This window comes from Centroberyx affinis, unplaced genomic scaffold (assembly GCF_046629955.1).
Source record: "Centroberyx affinis isolate AG114_WGS23_722 - 3 ecotype Tasmania unplaced genomic scaffold, CSIRO-AGI_Caff_v1 ptg004788l_1, whole genome shotgun sequence".
Classification (NCBI taxonomy): Eukaryota; Metazoa; Chordata; class Actinopteri; order Beryciformes; family Berycidae; genus Centroberyx; species Centroberyx affinis.
The window spans coordinates 82,501-88,035 of record NW_027282326.1 but is presented as its reverse complement, the minus strand read 5'-3'; positions in this window follow the sequence as shown (position 1 = coordinate 88,035).

Sequence of the window (5,535 nt, the reverse complement as noted above, 5' to 3'; positions counted from 1 at the left end):
CGATGAAAAGTTATCAAAAGCTTGCGTTTTCGTCACAGGGCGTGGGCGTGGTGAGGCGGCGAATTTCCACGTTTCGCCACGAAACAGGAAGTGGTTTGTAACACCACTGTACATGGTCACATCTGGCCCAAACTTCACACGCTGCATGAGAGTCCCGGCCTGAACACGTCTACGTGCCGATATTCGGTCATACTCATAGCGCCACCTACTGGCGACAGGAAATGACATGTTTTATACTGTGGTGTACTACTCCCAGCGGGTTGGCCAGATCCACCTCAAATGTGGTCAGAAAAGCCGTAGGACCTTGATGACGCTCAGTGGTGAAGATCGGGAGCGTTCGTCGCACGGTGTTGCTATGGCGGCACGGCGAATTTCGATGTTTCGCCGTGAAACAGGAAGCTGCGTTAACTTGAGTTTACATCGTCCGATCTGCACCAGATTTCACATGCTGGACCAGAGTCCAGGCCTGAGGACATCTACACGCCGATTAGGAGTAATTGTTATTGCGCCACCTACTGGCGACATGAAACAGGAAGTGGGTTGTAACGCGACTGTACATGGTCAAATCTGCCCCAAACTTCACACGTTGGATGAGAGTCCCGGCCTGAACACATCTACGTGCTGACATTCGGTTATAGTCATGGCGCCACCTACTGGTGAGAGGAAACAGGAAGTGGGTTGTAACACCACTTTACATGGTCAAATCTGCCCCAAACTTCTCATGTTGGATGAGAGTCCCGGCCTGAACACATCTACGTGCTGATATTCGGTTATAGTCATGGCGCCACCTACTGGCGACAGGAAGTTGTGTGAACTTGAGCGTACATTGTCCGATCTGCACCAGATTTCACATGAGGGACAAGACTCCAGGCCTGAGGACATGTACATGTCCCGCGGCTGCAACACACCCCGACTGCGGCACACCCCGACTTGCACACGGAGGCGAGGGCCCGCTCATCACTGCTTGCAGTTTTAATTAGGGCCCGAGCACGACTTCGTGCGAAGCCCTATTGAAACTGAAGGAATTATTATTATTATTATTATTATTATTATTAGGGCCCGAGCACGACTTCGTGCGAAGCCCTATTGAAATTGAAGGAATTATTATTATTATTATTATTATTTTTCTTCGCTCAAATAAATCGGGCTTTTGAGGGCCTAAACGTGCTCGAAAACTCACCGAACTTCGCACACGCGTCAGAAGTGGCAAAAAATTATATATTTTATGGGTCTCGCGCATGGGTGTGGCAGAATGGCTCGATAGCGCCCCCTACAAAATTTCAACGAAATACTCCACGCCGTACGTTTGTCCTAGACGTACGAAACTCGGTAGGCACGTGTATCATGTCCAGACTTAAAAAAAAGTCTGTAGGTACCATGCGCCTAAACCCGACAGGAAGTCCGCCATTTTGAATTGATTGTGTCATTTTTGGGCGTTTTAGGCCATTTGCAGGGGTCGTACTTTAACGAACTCGTCCTAGGCGAATGATCGGATCCGCGTCAAACTCGGTCAGCGTGTATAGCAGACCTCGACGATGAAAAGTTATCAAAAGCTTGAGTTTTCGTCACAGGGCGTGGGCGTGGTGAGGCGGCGAATTTCCACGTTTCGCCACGAAACAGGAAGTGGCTTGTAACTGGCCTGTACATCGTCAAATCTGGACCAAATTTCACACGTTGGATGAGAGTCCCGGCCTGAACACATCTATATGCCAATATTTGGTTATAGTCATAGCGCCACCTACTGGCGACAGGAAATGACATGTTTTATACTGTGGTGTACTACTCCGAGCGGGCTGACCAGATCCACCTCAAATGTGGTCAGAAAAGCTGTAGGACCATGATGACGCTTCGTGGTGAAGATCGGGAGCATTCGTCGCACGGCGTTGCCATGGCGGCGCGGCGAATTTCGATGCTTCGCCGTGACACAGGAAGCTGCGTTAACTTGAGTGTACGTCGTCCGATCGGCACCGGATTTCACATGCTGGTCCAGAGTCCAGGCCTGACGACATCTACAGGCCGATTGGGAGTCATAGGCATTGCGCCACCTACTGGCGACACGAAACAGGAAGTGGGTTGTAACGCGACTCTACGTGGTCAAATCTGGCCCAAACTTCACATGTCGGATGAGAGTCCCGGCCTGAACGCGTCTACGTGCCGATATTCGGTTATAGCCATAGCGCCGCCTACTGGCGACAGGAAGTTGTGTGAACTTGAGCGTACGTTGTCCGATCTGCACCGGATTTCACATGAGGGACGAGAGTCCAGGCCTGAGGACATCTACATGTCCCGCGGCTGCTACACGCCCCGACTTGCACACAGAGGCGAGGGCCCGCTCATCACTGCTTGCAGTTTTAATTATTATTATTATTTTTCTTCGCTCAAATAAATCGGGCTTTTGAGGGCCTAAACGTGCTCGAAAACTCACCGAACTTCGCACACGCGTCACAAGTGGCAAAAAATTATATTTATTTTTGTTTTTCTTCTTCGCTCAAATAAATCGGACTTTTGAGGGCCTGAACGTGCTCGAAAACTCACCGAACTTCGCACACGAATCAGAAGTGGCGAAAAATTATTTATTTTAGGGGTCTCGCGCATGGGTGTGGCAAAATGGCTCGATAGCGCCCCCTACAAAATTTCAAAAAAATACTCCTCGCCGTACGTTTCCCCTACACGTACGAAACTTGGTAGGCACGTGTATCATGTCCAGACTTACAAAAAAGTCCGTAGGTACCATGCACCTAAACCCGACAGGAAGTCGGCCATTTTGAATTGATTGCGACATTTTGGGCCGTTTTTGGGCGTTTGCAGGGGTCGTACTTTAACGAACTCCTCCTAGGCGGTTGATCGGATCCACATCAAACTCGGTCAGCGTGTATAAAACAGTTTGACGATGAAAAGTTATCAAAAGCTTGAGTTTTCGTCACACGGTGTGGGCGTGGCTAGGCGTCAAATTTCCACGTTTCGCCACGAAACAGGAAGTGGCTTGTAACTGGCCTGTACGTGGTCACATCTGGCCGAAACTTCACACGTTTGATGAGAGTCCCGGCCTGAACACATCTACGTGCTGATATTCGGTTATAGTCATAGCGCCACCTACTGGCGACAGGAAGCTGTGTGAATTTGCAGGGGTCGTACTTTAACGAACTCCTCCTAGGCGGTTGATCGGATCCACGTCAAACTTAGTCAGCGTGTATAAAAGCCCTCGACGATGAAAAGTTATCAAAAGCTTGAGTTTTCGTCACACGGCGTTGCCCTGGCGGCGCGGCGAATTTCGATGTTTCGCCGTGAAACAGGAAGCTGCGTTAAGTTGAGTTTACGTCGTCCGATCTGCACCGGATTTCACATGCTGGACAAGAGTCCAGGCCTGAAGACATCTACAGGCCGATTGGGAGTCATAGGCATTGCGCCACCTACTGGCGACACCAAACAGGAAGTGGGTTGTAACGCCACTCTACGTGGTCAAATCTGGCCCAAACTTCACATGTTTGACTAGTGTCCAGGCCTGACGACATCTACGTGCCGATATTCCGTTATAGTCATTGCGCCACCTACTGGCGAGAGGAAACAGGAAGTGGGTTGTAACGCCACTGTACATGGTCAAATCTGCCCCAAACTTCACAGGTTTGATAACGGTCCCGGCCTGAACGCGTCTACGTGCCGATATTCGGTTATAGTCATAGCGCCACCTACTGCAGACAGGAAGTTGTGTGAACTTGAGCGTACATTGTCCGATCTGCACCGGATTTCACATGCTGGACAAGACTCCATGCCTGAGGACATCTACATGCCCCGCGGCTGCAACACGCCCCGACTTGCACACGGAGGCGAGGGCCCGCTCATCACTGCTTGCAGTTTTAATTTCATTTATATTTTTATTTATATTTTGACCAGAGTTGCTTCATTTTCATTCAAGTTCACCAGTTAGCTAACCTGCTCTCTGAAGAACTGTGGTTCTTTAGCTCCGCCCACTGAGGTTTAAATCAACCAATCAGATTATTTCTGCCTCCAGAGAAAGGTTTGTATTTCTAAATCTGCTTCACTCTGATGTGTGCAGATCTGTCCGACACCAAAACTGATAAAAGTGTATTCTGTCCTGATGAGCCACTTTTATTTCACTATATGAAGCTATAAACTCTGGCAGGTCTGATGCAGTGTCGTCTCACTGGTGTGTATTAAGGTATTAATCGTGATAATTTAAGTGTTTTTATTGTGAAACGTAAGTCGGAAATGGACGAGAAAGAAAGACAAGGCCGATAGTTTTTCTTTTTGTATATATATAATAATGCCTTTACAACATAAAACACAGATTAAAATACATACAGTATATTTGATTTCCATAGAATGCATTTCATACAGACTTTAAAACCTTATACATTTGTGCCCCACACAGTTCCGTAGAGTAATAATATTTGCACCATGAGCATATTTCATATTAACAAAATATATATATATATTTGTGTCTCATACACAATTCTCCAAACTCTTCAAGTATAATTGGATATTTGTATTGATGGGTATTTACACTGGCTTTATACATGGGAACTACTGCATAACATCACTGCATATGTATGGTAGAGAATTGACTCTTTGAGGCTTTAGTATGCACACAGAGCGGCCTGTGCGTGTGTGTGTGTGTGTGTGTGTGTGTGTGTGATTGCATGCGTATGTGTATACCGTATGTATGTATTGGTGTGTGTGTGTGGGAAGCTGTTAGAGGTGTGTTTCCTGACAGGCTGGTTTGCATTGTGTGTGTCCAGAGTTCAGTTTCATATCAGTTCAGTTCTTTTTTTTTCATGGGGGTTTCCTGTTTTGTAGTTCAGCTTGTTTTGAGTTAAACCCCGCCCCCGATCCTCCGTCCTATTGGTCATCTCAGCTGTCAGTCAGCTGTCAGCCCCCTCATGCTATTGGCCGGTGAGTTCAGTCAGTTCAGGAGAGCGGTGAGGCGGAATCGAGCCTTTTCGTTCACCTGCCGATCGGATATATCAGGGGGGAAAAAAAAACGAATTTCCCCTCTCAACATGGCGGAAAAATCACGTTGAGAAAGTACTGATACGCTTTCTGGTAGCACTGCTGCTTTTTAAAAGCAAGAAGCGGACAAATTACCCATCATCCTTTTCAAGACGTCCAGGTTTTGCTTATCGTTCCTCTTCTGGGTTTGATTCTCCGACGAGGGAGCAGGTGAACGAACGCAGTCGGGCCGGGGCGACATCGATCAATATCGCGATAATCATAAGGATTCTTTTCGATATCGATATATATCACGATATGGGTCAGATTAATGTTCGTCCCATTGAACTGAATGGTGATGTGTGACGTCAAACAAAACTGAAATGTTTTAAATTAATATTCCTACCATACCTCATTTTGTCAGAGTTTTAAAATAAAATGTCATCATCAGTTCGGACGGCTGAATTTTGTGTCATGAAATCCAAAAAAAAATCACCAAATCATCACCGTTTGATTCCAATGAAAGACGATAAACCGTAATATTGAAATGTCGCCCGGCCCTACAGTGTGTAGCGGCTGACTTGGAAG